At 45.7% G+C, this 15,393-nt stretch overlaps 1 pseudogene; it reads left to right on the top strand.

Annotated features, from left to right (window-relative positions):
- The first annotated feature begins 5,483 nt into the window (after positions 1–5,483).
- LOC120879738 lies at positions 5,484–5,578 on the top strand (annotated as a pseudogene).
- Positions 5,579–15,393: the final 9,815 nt, after the last annotated feature.

Here is a 15,393-nt window from a genome sequence, read left to right as displayed (position 1 = left end):
CCCCATGGACCATAGCCCACCAGGCTCCTCTATCCATGAGATTCTCCAGGCAAGAATACCGGAGTGGCTTGCCATGCCCTCCTCCAGGGGAACCGCCCAACCCAGGGATCAAACCCACATTGGCAGGCAGGTTCTTTACCACTGGCACCACCTGGGAAGCCCATGGAATGAATGAATGAATGAGAGGATATAAAGATTCTCACTCCAGGTTATCTAGTTTCACTTCCTTTACAAATGAAGAAATCGAGCGCTTTTCCCTACAAAGAGGAAACAGAGAAGCAGCTAATGCAACTTTACAATGCAAGCTGTTTCTGGAGCACTGAACTCAAATGTGATTTATTCAAGTGAAAACTCTGGGGGAATTGTTTTGGAGGGATCCATAAAACAAATGTCATTTTCACCTGGAGAATTCACCCAACCTTCTAACCGATTTCAAATATAGTTATTTAATGCAGATTTGACAAATTTGAAATCTCTTACACAAAGCCATTTATCATCTACTGTGTGCCTGCCCTGCATCACAGTTTAAGTTATGGCTCTTTAATAGGGTAAAACATTTCATAAAATCATCAAAATACCTTAAACCAAAACTGCCTATAAGAATTGATGAGTTTCAGGCATTGATTCAAGCCCTGAAAACATCAACCTTGCCATTGGCACCATGGGCACTTCTAATAAAAGCACTAAGGAGGTATAATGAATATCAAATGAACCATTTTGTATGTCTGTGTGGTTTCTCCAATTGGAAATAAATCAACGAGCCTTACAAAATGCATATTTTAGTGGTATATTCATAAACAATAATCTTGTTTCTCTATCCTGACTCGAGTGTCATTCTTTTTTTATAACCCAACTGAAGATTTAATAATTTATTTTATATATACATAACCCAAAGCATAAAAGGGGAGGACAATCTAGCACGTGTTTGATATTTGAAACAGCCTTGTGTGTGGAAGCTATCTGGATCATAAAGGTAAAACCAAAGCACTCATGATCTTGTAGCAAACACTGGTGACGGCTGTGTGCTAAGTCATCGCTTCTGTCGTGTCTGACCCTTTGCGGCCCATGGACAGTAGCCCACCAGGCTCCTCTGTCCTTGGGATTATCTAGGCAAGAATACTGGAGTGGCTTGCCATGCCCTCCTCCAGGGGATCTTCCTGACCCAGGGATCAAACCCAGGTCACCTGCATTGCAGGTGGATTCTTTACCACTGAGAAGCCTATTCGCAAACACAAGGCATATGAATAGTAACTAGTAAACAAGAGAGAAACTTACATGAATACCAAGAGGCAGCCTAGACTGCCGAGAGCTCAGTGAAGCAGAACAGGCAGCCTGAATCAAATCCCACTTTGCGGGTGCTGTTAGCCGAGCCCATGCCAGCCCTCCTGGCCAGCTCAGCCAGGGATAGCAGACTCGGGGGGCTGAGGTGAGTTCCCCCAGCAACAGTGTGGAGTGTTCCCCTGTAGACCTCCCCATGACCCTGCCAAACAGGTCAGCTGGGCTGTCCCACTGGCTTGCTCAGCTGGGTAAGTGGCTTTCCCTCCCTCTGGCATGGGCTCAAACCCTATGATCCAAAGCTGCCCTCTCTATCTCCGCAACTTCCCTTCCAGAGGCCAAATATAGCCATCCCCTTGCCAGGTCACAAAACTTCCAGTCAGACGGCCGGGCCCAGTGACAGCCGTACGAAGAGCGTCTCCCCAGCCCAGCCCACAGACAAAAATAACAGCCACTTGGTGAGCATGGGCTGGACATTTTTTTTTTCCTGTCATTAGGACTTTGGAAGTATTTTTGTGTTGGTTCTGGATTGTACTGTTTGTCTTTGTCATTTGGAAGTAGATGTAATCATTGAAGAGGTTGCTATACCCACATCCCATATTAGACTCATGCCTTTAAATCCAGCTGTGGTGGCTCATGACCAGAAAGGTATTCATTTCTTAAACCTCCCAGTCACCTATACAAAAGGAGTGTCTAGGGCACAATAAAGGCCAGAAATGGTCTGGACCTAACAGAAGCAGAAGATATTAAGAAGAGGTGGCAAGAATACACAAAAGAACGATACAAAAAAGTTCTTCATGACCCAGATAATCACAATGGTGTGATCACTCACCTAGAGCCAGACATCCTAGAATGTGAAGTCAAGTGGGCCTTAGGAAGCATCACTATGAACAAAGTGGAGGTGATGGAATTCCAGTAGAGCTATTTCAAATCCTGAAAGATGATGCTGTGAAAGTACTGCACTCAATATGCCAGCAAATTTGGAAAACTCAGCAGTGGCCACAGGACTGGAAAAGGTCAGTTTTCATTCCAATCCCAAAGAAAGGCAATGCCAAAGGATGTTCAAACTACTGCACAATTGCACTCATCTCACACGCTAGTAAAGTAATGCTCAAAATTCTCCAAGCCAGGCTTCAACACTATGTGAACCATGAACTTCCAGATGTTCAAGCTGTTTTAGAAAAGGCAGAGGAACCAGAGATCAAATTGCCAACATCCACTGGATCATCAAAAAAGCAAGAGAGTTCCAGAAAAACATCTATTTCTGCTTTATTGACTATGCTAAAGCTTCTGACTGTATGGATCACCACAAACTGTGGAAAATTCTGAAAGAGATGGGAATCCCAGACCACCTGACCTGCCTCCTGAGAAATCTGTATGCAGGTCAGGTAGCAACAGTTAGAACTGGGCATGGAACAACAAGCTGGCTCCAAATAGGGAAAGGAATACGTCAAGGCTGATGTGGACTGTGACCAACCAGGCTTCTCTGTCCATGGGATTCTCCAGGCAAGAATACTGGAGTGAGTAGCCTTCTCCAGGGGATCTTGCCAACCCAGGGATCAAACCCAGATCTCCCGCATTGGAGGCAGATTCTTTAGCATCTGAGCCACCAAGGAAGCCCAAGAATACTGGAGAGGGTGGCCTATCCCTTCTCCAGGGGATCTTCTTGACCCAGGAATAGAACCAGGGTCTCCTGCATTGCAGGTAGATTCTTTATGAGCTAAGCTACCAGGGAAGCCGCAAAGTGATACTGCTGCTGCTGCTGCTAAGTCGCTTCAGTCGTGTCCGACTCTGTGCGACCCCATAGATGGCAGCCCACCAGGCTCCCCCGTCCCTGGGATTCTCCAGGCAAGAACACTGGAGTAGGTTGCCATTTCCTTCTCCAATGCATGAAAGTGAAAAGTGAAAGTGAAGTCGCTCAGTCGTGTCTGACTCTTCACGACCCCATGGACGGCAGCCCACCAGGCTCCTCTGTCCATGGGATTTGCCAGGCAAGAGTATTAGAGTGGGGTGCCATTGCCTTCTCCAAAAGTGATACACAGTGATGTAAATAACCCTTGGAAGCAATTATTCTGTTTTGATATTATCCTGTATCCCTGAACAGAAAGTAGGAGTTTTGAGTCAGCCACCTGGTACCAATGAAAGTGTTAGTTGCTCAATTGTGTCCAACTCTGATCCCATGGACTGTAGCCCACCAGGCTCACCTGTTCCTGGGATTCTCCAGGTAAGAATACTGGAATGGGTTGCCACTTCCTTCTCCAGGGGATCTTCCCTCCCCCGAGATCAAACCCATGTCTCCTGCATTAGCAGGTGGCTTCTTTACCACTGAGCCACCTGGGAAGCCCGCAAAGACCCAGCACAGCCAAATAAAAAAATAAATTTTTAAATAAAATAAAAAAATAAAAGGAGAGTCTAGCAAGTGCATCCCCTCCCCACCCTGTCCAGCAGGGCCTCCTGCAGAGCCAGGATCAGGCTGGGACCAAGCACTAGGATGCCTTTCCTCCTCAGTCTAGCTGGAGTGACAGCTGTGACTGTAAGAGGTGCCTCTGTGGGGCTGGACCGGGTCATTTCCATGTTCATACCCATGATGCACCTGGGCAGCAGTCAGGCCTTGGGCCCCAGAGCTGTCAGCTCAGTGCCCTCTGCAAATACTAAAATGAGTTAAATTATTCATTTATTTCTTCAAAAGTACACAGGGTTCGACCACCACAAAGCCCACTTTTGATCTGCTTCCTGACACGCAGGGCTCAAGTCAGCCAGGTCTTGTGCAGGCCAACAGACACATCTTGTTAAGTCTTACCCAGGCAGATGACACTCAGTGGGACGGTGCTAAAGAAATCCAGGCTGGGGAAGGTGACTGTCTACTCCAGGCCCTATTTCCAAATGCAGTGCATGATAAGCAATGGTGCAGAACTATAACCCTCAGTTGTCGGAACATCTTTGTACTTTGTTCTTCAAAGGCAGAATGTTTTCTGGCATGTTGCTACCTGAGAAAAAAAAAAATACTCCCCTAATTTCTACATATGCCTGCCTATCACACTGATGCATCTTATTTCTTACTGCAGTGCATGTTGTCACAGGACCATTAAATAATTTATGCCTTTAATACATTTATCAGCTCTCGTGTGTGTGTGTGTGTGTGTGTGTGTGTGTGTGTGTACAGATCCTGTGTGCCAGTGTCAAAGATGTCTTCTCTATTAAGGGAAAGCAAGCAACCTCTTGGGTCATTCTCCACCATGAAATCAACTTTGCATCTTATGCATCAAATGAGTAAAAAGTGATAACAGGTCCCTGTTCTTTACACAAAATGAAGTACTTGTTTACACCAGAAAAGCAGTCCAACTAAGCATTTTACACTATGTATCTTCTGAAATTGCTCCCCTTCCTTCTTCTTTTCTAAGGAAGGTCTCTGTTACTCCATGTCAGCTGTAAAGGGAAAATGGCTCCTCAGTTTCAACTTGTTGTATTTATGCTGCGTTTTCTTTGCTCCCGCCTCAGAATGTTTACCATGCTTGTCATCAAGAACCGCTTCAGAGCACCCAGCAGTGCCAAGGGTGGCACCAGGTGTGTGTGCTTGGCAGTCCTCGCCTCCACGGCTGCCCACAGGCTCCAACTTGGATTCAGCCGTGGTGATTGTTCACACCCTTGCTGCCGCAGCAGGTCGGGGTGCTACCAGCAAAGATGACGAGCAGCAATAGTGAGCACCAGGGCAGCAGCTGCTGTGGGCAAAGTCGGGTGGCTGCACCTGGCTCGTGTCAACCTCCTGCTCCAGCCACCGCCCTCCACCCACCGTTCTCATTTGGAAGGCTTTTGTCTCTCGCTGGTACCATGAAAGAATTGCCAGAATGATACAATCTTAGAGGAAGGGATCTCAAAAACGTGTAGTTGGACCTGCTTGTTTTAAAGATAAGGAAGTGGAAGCCCTGAGGGTGTAAGTTTCTTGGCCATGCTCATGCAGGTGGTTATTGGCAGAGTAATGACTGGAATCAAGTCATTGAAGCCACTTTCTAATGATCTTTCTGCCATACCTGTGACTTTTCAACATTTGTTAGCACAATCCACAGTATAGAATAAATTTTACATCATCACCCACAGTATCTACAGACATGCACAACACAAAATCTCATAAAACAATAGTTATCTTTACTATATGTGATATACTCTAGTATTTTCTCTTATAGTATATTCATTTTAAAAGAGCCTGAAGATTGCTTGGCAGCATGTGTACTAAGACTGGAACAATACAGAGAAGATTAACATGGCCCCTACACAAGGATAACATGCAAATTTTCCCCATTTTTTTTTCACATTTACCAAATGTTCCTTTTCTTTCCAGGGATAATATTTATAGGTACACAGTCAAATAATTTGCATTTTTCCTAATTAGATACATCTACTGAATATCTAGGAAGGTGGAGTTGAAACAGGTATAGAGAGGGGTCCCCTCCAGCTCGAACCTGTCACACCCCCGATCAGGAATAAGCTTATTGTCTGATCTGTCCTTAATTCTGAAAAGGCAGAATGATCTAGCAGAGAGAACACCGGGTCTAGTCCTGGCTCCACCATCTTGCAAGTGTGGGACTTAGGGTGAATTTTCTCTGGGTTCTGCTATCTCAACTGCAAGATCAAGCTGTTGTTAATTGACAGGAGTTCTGAGAAGGGAACACAATAATGCAAATGAATGCAATAAAAAGCTCTATTCACAAGACTTGTCCTGGAACAGCGATGGTTTTAAATTCTCACATTTCAGAGAAATATGGTGTCTCAAGATGTTTCTGGATTCTCATCAAAACACCTGCATAATGTATTATGAATAAATTTGGTATAATAAAGGAAAACTAAGCCCTGGAATTGACTCATTTTTAAATGCTTTTGCAGGTGTTTAGAGAGGAGGAGTTGACCCTAAATCTTGAAGATGTTCAGCCTCAGAAAAGAAGTCATTGAGGTCAAAGATGAGTCTCTGCTCTTGAAAGGAAAAGGTGATTAGTCACAAATCGAAAATCATAATCAAGAAAGGTTACTGTCAGTGAGTATGAAGGGGAAGAATTGAGTGAACGTACTATAAAACAATCAGATGCAACAGCCATGCTGAAGGCTGGTAGACCATGTGGGGTGGGATGAATGAGAAGAGCTCCAGATGCACTGAGTGCTGCTCAGCTGCTTTGGAAGAAGGCATCTTTCTAAGAGGTGGTTTGGCTTGGGTTCAGCATATTCCAGCTTTGGACTCACCAAATCCAATAAAATCTTTTTAAAAAACTGCTATAGAAATTATTTTTGTTAAATATTCAAAATGTCTGCAATAACATAACCTTGCCCCAAATGACAGTTAGAAGGATCCTTGACAGCTGAGAACGTTCGTCAAAACCAATTCAGAAGCTGGTGGTGATGCGTTGCTTGGAGATATGACTAGGATTTAAAAAAAAAAAAAAAGGCATCACCGGCCCTACTAAGGTCCTGAGAGCTGCCTCATGGCTGCTCCTGCTGTGTGAAACAGAGCAGAAGTTGTAGCAAAGGTACTGAAGAGGGGGGCGGATCCTGCATGGCCAGAGTGGGTGGAGGTGGTATGGAGGTGGCGTGTTCTCAGAGCTGCGTTTCTCACCAGTAACTTCAGAGAAATCACTTGAAAAAAAAAATAAGACCAAAGAAAAGGTTACAGGTTTCAGTTAGGGGTATCAGCTGACAAAGTGCGTGATGGTTTACAGCTGTCATGGTGCACGCCCACAGATAACATATTTTGTGTTTTTCAATGAAAAGACATTTGTACACGCTCTTAAAAAAAAATGTCAGCTATGCTTACAACATTTATTCCACAACCCACCCAATAGAGCGTTTGATATCAGCACACCCGTGGTGCAGAGGGGTGAGCCCTGAGTGTGGGCAGTATGCCCTCTTTCCCCACAGACTCACCTCCAGCCTGTCTCATTTGCTCCACCAACACCTACTCCTATTGCACCCTCTGAAACCTCTGTTCCATGATGAGAAATCCTCCCTTGACTTTAGTGGGGGGAGCACTCCTTTCTCTTCCTGCTTCCTTTGGAGTCTGGTTCTCTCAGCCATGAACTCACCATCTCACTCCACTGCTCCCAGACTCCCAGGGATGGGGAGGGAGGATCTGTGTCCTCTTGACCCCTTGGAGACAACATTGCTCTTCCACCTTCATATAAATCCCTCCTTCCCTCCTCACGCCACCTGTTCACCCACTGTGAGTGAGTGAAAGTTGCTCAGTTGCGTCCAACTCTTTGCAAGCCCATGCACTACATAGTCCATGGAATTCTCCAGGCCAAGAATACTTTAGTGGGTAGCCTTTCCCTTCTCCAGGGGATCTTCCCAACCGAGGGATCAAACCCAGGTTTCCCTCATTGCAGGCAAGTCACACACACACACACACACACACGCACACACGCACACACGCACGCGCCAGTCTCAGAACCACAGCCCCCATCCCCATCTCTCTCCCCACTGACATATCCATCCTGAGAAACCAACCCGGAACCCATCAGCCATGGGTGTCCCATTCTCTTCCAAGTGGCTGCATGATGCTGGGGGCCAGCTGGGTCCCCAGGCAGCTTCTGTAGACTTACCTCTCTCCTCAAGGCCCTGTCACTGAAAGCCTCAAGGGCTAAAGCCAAGCCATTGGCAAGAAAACTTCCTGCTTCTCTGTACCACCAGCACCGAGGACAGTGCCTGGCACTCGCCCTCAGTCCTCAGCGTCTGCTGCATTGCATGGTGCACACACATGGCTTCTCCATCACTCTGGGCCACACGGTGGCAAAGGCATGAAGAACATACAGAGAAAACCCAACAGGTCAGGGGTTCCAGTTGGGCACAGGCTTGGTTCCGAAGCTGTACGAGGGCCACTTGCCCCCGCAGCACCTGTCTGCCCAGCATGACCCAACAATAGACCAGGCCCTCAGAAGCCAGACACACCACAGCTGACCGGGCTCTCATTAGGCCACATGCGACTGAATCAGCTTAATTAAAGCCCACTGCACACCCTTACTGTTCCAGAGGGTTGCTATGGAGACGGGAAATAGGGCCCCTCCAGACAAACTTCTCTTTACTCACAGGCTTGGAGAAGCCTAGGCTCAGGACACCTCCATCTCCCTCCTGACTCCAGCTCATAGAAGGATTCCTTGGCTATCCCAGGGGGAGGTGGGTGAGAGAGGAACAAATCTTGAAGCAGCAGCGCTGAAGGGGCCCTGAGCACTGATGCCAGGGCAGCACTTGGGAGAGGTGATGATGAGAGCCACAGAGTGTGCTGGTGGGTGGGCTTTCCTCTCTGGCCGGAAGGAATCTTTTGCACTTTCCCTACCCCCCTCCCTCCCCTGCCACCTGCTCATTACCTGGAGATGCAGGCCCAGGTAAGCAATGTCTGCAGGACATACAACGGCTACCGTACTTTCTCAGGAGGGTAAAGATGACTCAGAAAAAAATCCCTCACCTGCTGTCAATTCTCTCGTCTTCTCTTCCTCCACTCTCCAGCCCAGTGTTTCACATCCAGTGATCCATGACTGGCCCCTGCCTCAGAGTCACTTTCAGGCCTATTTAAAATGCCGATTCCTGGCCCTCAGTCAGACTGAATCAGAAACTCTGAAACCAGAGTCACGAAGTCTGCAGTTACGCAGTTCTTCCCAACTACTCCTTGTTAATCCACAGCCCCTCTCTACCTTACCAGCATTCCCCTGTGCCCCCCACTCCTCAGGGCACCATAATGATGCCAACAGGGACTGAAAGGGAAGGTCCTGGGCAGGAATGGGACCCCCTGGGCTCTCACCTTCCGGTGCTGACCACGAGCGTCTCCTTTACTGAGCTTCATTTTCATCTGTGACATCTCACAAGGCTCCTCGGGGCCCCGCTTAAATTAAGTTGGCCTACTTGTCACAAATGAATTCTGGGCAAGCTGGGGTCTTAATACCTTGAACTCAAATAAAGTCACCAGGAGGAAATCAAGTAAATCAGGGAGCTGAGATCTGACATAATGTTGATCTCTTCTGGGCCAAAACCACCGCCTACTATTAGGTCTCCAGTAGTAGGCTTGCAAAGATAGGAATGTTAGTCAACGCTAAGCAAGAGTTACAAGTAATAAAGACGAGTGCCATCTACTCACCTCCAGGGGATGGGTGTGAACTTGAGAGAACTATGACCATGAAGCTCTTGAAACCCAAAGACAGTTCTCTGAACCGCTCTTCCGCTCTCGGAATTTCCGTGGCACCAGGCCCTGTGCAGCTCTGACAAGTGAGCTATTTTTGCACGTGAACAAGTGCACTGATTGTTATCTGCACTCTGAATCAAGGATAAAAAGGAAAGGTGAGAGGGAGAGAGAAGTGTGAGAGAGAAAAAAATGGAGGTGAGATGCAGAAATACAGAAACGTAGGAAGGATACTGGAAACCAGAAGAAAAGGAGCCAGGTGCCCTTCCCAGGGAGGAAGCAGCCAGGAGGGAAGGGTGAGGTGACACCTTGGGCCAGGTGACCCCTTGGCAACCATATGACAGCGCCTCCCTCTGGTCTCACAGGATCCTGGAGCGGCTAATGATGACGTAGGCGAAGGCCTTCGTAAAAGGTCAAGTGTTACCCATTCAGGGGGCCAGCTCCCTGTTTGTGACCCTTTCCAACAGCCTCAGCCTAAGACCGGACACTACGGACCACGTGGGGAACCAGCAGACACTTTTCCATTACGCAGATCCCGATCTACTCTTCCGGCACCGGATTACCTAGGGAACTTCTTAAGGATGCTATTTTAGCAAGAAACTGAAAACGAGTAGAAAACACGCCCTCAGCGTATGCTGAAACGCTCCTGTAACACGCCACTCCACCAAGAGCCCATGTTCCACATATGCTTTAATGTATTTATACATTTTTGTTTTGAGACCAGCAAGGCATGAGCCACAGCTTCCTGCGTTCTGCCTCGTCAGCATGAAAAAATCTGTTGCCCTAGGCCCCTTCAGTTTCCTCTGGGGCTCTCCTCCTCAGAGTCTGACTAAGATGAGAAGTTTACCCCACAAGGATTAAAGAGACTGTTCTCGGTTCTGATTCAACCCTTGGGCTTCCTGTCGGCTCACGAGGCAGCTTTGCTGAGGTGTGCTTGCCACTACGACCTGACCACAAGAGGGAGCCAGAGAGCAACGAGGGCCCAACGTTCCAACCCCGCCCCCCGCTCCGAAGAGCCGAGTCCCAGCCCCTCCTCCTTCCCAGAAACTGGGAAGCTTCACAGTCCTTGTGGATCCACCGAAACAAACATGTCACCTTTATTGTACAGTTCCTTGGTAAACTCCTATTTTCTTCTTTCTCAAGTTTGGGTAGAAAACAAAACAATTAATTTAAAAAGCAGCACAGGAGAGCCTAAACATTATTTATGTCTCTAATTATCTCATTCTAGTGGGTATTTTAGTCCCTGTCTGGTCAGGACATTAATTATCTTCATAACTACAGCACAAGTTAAATAATAAGCACCCAAGGCTCCAGCACTAGCGTAATGTGCAAGCCTAAATGAACTTATACATTTTATTAATGGATGCTTTATGCAACTCCATATATTATAAATCAAACAAGAAACCTATTTCTATCTTTTAAGGGTGCAGAGGAAAAGCTTTAACATTATCGAGGATAATTTTTATTAAGTTTAAGACTCCCTTTTTTTTCAATAATGAGACTGTTATGAGGATAATTTAATCTAGTTTGTCATGAGGCACCCTGGCTTGTTAAATAAGTTAATAAATGACTGTGCATTAATCAAAGTGACAAAGCTATGAAGAGCAGGGGATGGGAGACAATTCTGGTGATAGTATTAATTAGTATTTAATTAGAAACTTAGGGCCCATAAATAAAAAAAAAATCATGGTAGAGACATTTATGCAAATTGCTAGCAGCCTGCAGTAGAGTTAGCTTTGCTTTAAAGAAACACGATTTTTTTCTCCTAGCATACTGTACACAGCAGAACTGCAGCCACATCACGTGGCTTAAACGAGCTCGTCTTTTGTTTCCAATTTGTTCCAATTACAGGCCTGTAAATTCAAATCATTCTTTTGACTGTGTTGATTGAAATGTAGAGTTTCACAATTTCTACTGGGAGTTATTTAAAAAAAAAAAATAAGAAGAAATGTTTTAGAGAAGTAAAGTGTTTCAGATTTTTTTTTTTCCTTTGCTGTTTTAATTAAGATGTGTGCCACCATTTCCTAAGAACAATTGTGGCTTCCATTTGGTACACAAACAATGCCTCCTTTCTAATCCTGGTGAGCTGTAACTGGGTTTTGTTATGTGATATTATATTGGAGACTGCATGGACTCAACTGCCATCATTTTTATTATAACCATAGCACTCTTCCCTTTTCTCTCAATCACATGCTTTGATAATGGGCAATTTTTGATGGCCCCAAAAGATAATAACCATTTGGTTCTGAACGTCACTGCTTTCCTAGGTACATGTCCTCTTTTTCAGACTTTATTATTTGTTGCATTTATTCAAGAAAGGTTATCCACAGTAAAAAAAAAAAAAAAAAAAAAAAAAAAACTTCTTTTTCTATTCAACAGTCTATCTCTGTCATGGTTCATTTATGTGTGAGCATGACGGACTGAAACCCGTATTATCCACAGCTGACAAGTGTCAGGCCGACAGTTCAATCAGCCCTTCCTTAAGATGATGCCCAGGGCCCTGTGTTTGAAGTAGGACAATAAAGCAGGCAACACAATCAGGGTCAAGCTGATCCAATCCCTGTATATAAAGGGGATTCTGCCTAATAACACAGTGCGATTTTTTTCCCCCTCTCCAAACACATTAGTCCTTAAACAGTGACTTGGCCCTTAAGAAAATCTGTGACTGACATGAAAATGCTGAAGTTTTAACGCGGTTGGTTTATCCATAACCTCATGGGGCTGCTGCTTTGTGCAGACTGGTTTTGTCAAAGTCAGAAAAATAATATATTCAGTGTCTGATCATTTTTAGGGAGTTACTTGAATGGGATCTTAAGTCAGACATCCTGATGTTGACACAGGGATCAGTTTCTTGTCCTCTTGTTTTACATATGTGGAACAGATCATTTGCATCAGCTAATAAAAATTAAATCAACAAAAGCACACAGTAGTGAGCTCCCTTCAGCAACATTCCACCATTCCCTCCACCTGCTTTGGAAGCAGAGTTTCTTGGTATTTTTTGATATTAGGTCTCTCTAGAACAGACTAGAATGCAAACATAATCTTAAAAATCAGTGCTCCCTCAGTTTGAGCAACACTTCAACTCAAACACACATGAAACCATGCGTGCATGGTCAGTTATGTTCGACTCTTTGTGACCCCATAGTCCACCAGGCTCCTCTGTCCATGAGATTCCCCAGACAAGAATATTGAAGTGGGTTGCCATTTCCTTCTCCAGCGGATCTTCCTGACCCAGGGATTGAACTCATATCTCCTATGTCTCCTGCATTAGCAGGTAGATTCTTTACCACTGAGCCACTGGGGAAGTTTAGGTATGAAACCATTTTACTGCAAATCCTTACCAACTAACAGCAGAGCCAAAGTCAACCAAAGGCTAATAGTCTGAAGAGGGCCCCTTGGAGGGGTCAGGAGACTATTACCTTTGCTCTTCTCCAGACTTTGAACCACTGCAAAAGGCAACAGGCAGGGAAGAAGTGCTCACCTACTTGATAGTGAAAATGAAAGTTGCTCAGTCATAGCCGACTCTTTGCAACCCCATGGACTATACAATCCACGGAATTCTCCAGGCCAGAGTACTGGAGTGGGTAGCCGTTCCCTTCTCCAGGGGATCTTCTCAACCCAGGAATCAAACCCAGGTCTCCTGTATTGCAGGCGGATTCTTTACCAGCTGAGCCGCCAGGGAAGCCCCACCTACTTGATAGGTGCTTTGGATAGGGAGGAAGCCAATGACCCTCTGAAAGCTTCATAACGCTTTTGCCCTAGAAGGTACCATTAAAGAGAACATTGAAAGCAACCTCCAGGCTTTATGGATGAGGGAGGCTCAGAGACATTCGTGACTGCCAGTGTCAAGGAGATTGGAAATGGCAGTGGAAGGGCAAAGTTAACAACAACAACAACAGAATCCTCCACATTTGCTTCTCATTATCTGGTATTACTGGGCAGATCCAAGGTAATGCAGGAGGGACTGCTGAGAAGCCGAAGTCCAAAACCAGACAGTGAGTAATGGCGTCCAGGGTTACCAAATAAGACTTTATATCGATCCCTTTCTTGGACAGTTCTGGAACTTTTAAGTAATATATCTTTTTTAAATAAATTTATTTTTCAAGTGAAGGATAATTGCTTTACAATATTGTGTCGGTTTCTGCCAAACATCAACATGAATCAGCCATAGGTATATCTATGCCCCCTCTGTCTTGAACCTCCTTCCCACCTTCCACTCCATCCCACCCCTCTAGGTTGTTACAGAGCCCCAGTTTGAGTTCCCTGAATCACACAGCAAATTCCCACTGGTTATCTGTTTTACATATGGTAATGTATATGTTTCCATGTTACTCTACACATTCTTTGTTTGTTAGCTATTCCCCATTTATTCCAATTATAATGTCCTTCCATTTATAATGTCCATCCATTTAGCCACGCTTGCTGGCCCACTCTGGCCCAGCAGACTGCACCATCCAGGCTCTCTTGGTGGTTAGAGGCCATGGGGAAGCACTCCAACAGTCAGCCAAAGGCGGGAGGAGAGAGGCCAGAGGATCCCTTCCTTCCTCACTCCCTCTTGATCAGCCGTCTCTGAAGACAAAGGCCCCTCCAGCCCCCTGCTTCCACCAAACCCCAACTCCAAGGCTGCAGCTCTCATGGATACAGATTTGTGAGTTTCTTCCTCCGGCTGCAGCCCTTTAGTCCTGGGGGCTGAGAGTTTCCCACTGTGGCTAATTTCTTGGTACCTCTCTGTCTCCTGTTTGTTCACCTAGCCCTACCTGTACTTCCGAACACAGTCCTTTCTTTAAAGTTACCTTTGGAACCATCTCAGGTGAACTGTTTTCTGCCAGGGCCCTGACTGATACGTTGAATTACTCAGCTTCCACTTGCTCTTCCTACTTCTCATCCAGTTCAGTTCAATTCAATTGCTCAGTCATATCCGACTCTTTGTGACTCCATGAATTGCAGCACGCCAGGCCTCCCTGTCCATAACCAACTCCTGGAGTTTACCCAAACTCATGTCCATCGAGTCGGTGATGCCATCCAGCCATCTCATCCTCTGTCGTCCCCTGCTCCTCCAGCCCCCAATCCCTCCCAACATCAGGGTCTTTTCCAATGAGTCAGCTCTTCGCATCAGGTGGCCAAAGTATTGGAGTTTCAGCTTCAACATCAGTCCTTCCAATGAACACCCAGGACTGATTTCTTTTAGGATGGACCGGTTGGATCTCCTTGCAGTCCAAAGGACTCTCAAGAGTCTTCTCCAACACCACAGTTCAAAAGCATCAATTCTTCGGTGCTCAGCTTTCTTCACAGTCCAACTCTCACATCCATACATGACCACTGGAAAAACCATAGCCTTGACTAGATGGACCTTTGTTGGCAAAATAATGTCTCTGCTTTTTAATATGCTATCTCATCCAGTAGTCTTTAACATACTTTGGAAGCTCATAGAGAATCTGATGAAAGATATGAGCTCTCTCCCCAGAAAACAAATTCACTTAGACACATGTGCTCAAGATTTTGTGTGCAGTTTTAAAGTGTTCCCATACTCCTTAAACACTTTCTACAAATCTTCTAGGCAGTCTGTAGGAACTCCAATCCATCATCTCACCTCTGCTAAGAGAATCTTCCCAGAAAACCTATTTCTTCCATTTGATCATGTTCTCATCAAGCACCATAAAGCAAGAAGCCCGAGTCCTCAACAAAGTGTCCCAAGATCAATCTGACAAGTTAGCAGCATGCTTGAGCCATTTCTTACCAGCTCACAAGAGGCTATTAAATTTTCAAAGCCACTTGTTAAACACAGCATTATTCCAAATTAGATGAGATACACTTACAACTAAATGTCTTTATTAAAAATAAGGGTACTATGGACTTCCCTGATGGTCTAGTGATTGAGACTCTACCTGCCAATGCAGGGACCATGGGTTTGGTCCCTGGCCCAGGAAGATTCCACGTGCCATGGGGCAAGTAAGCCTGTGCACCACAGC

The sequence above is a fragment of the Oryx dammah genome, unplaced genomic scaffold (genome assembly GCF_014754425.2).
Source record: "Oryx dammah isolate SB20612 unplaced genomic scaffold, SCBI_Odam_1.1 HiC_scaffold_20, whole genome shotgun sequence".
NCBI lineage: Eukaryota > Metazoa > Chordata > Mammalia > Artiodactyla > Bovidae > Oryx > Oryx dammah.
This window is presented reverse-complemented; position numbering and strand designations above follow the sequence as displayed.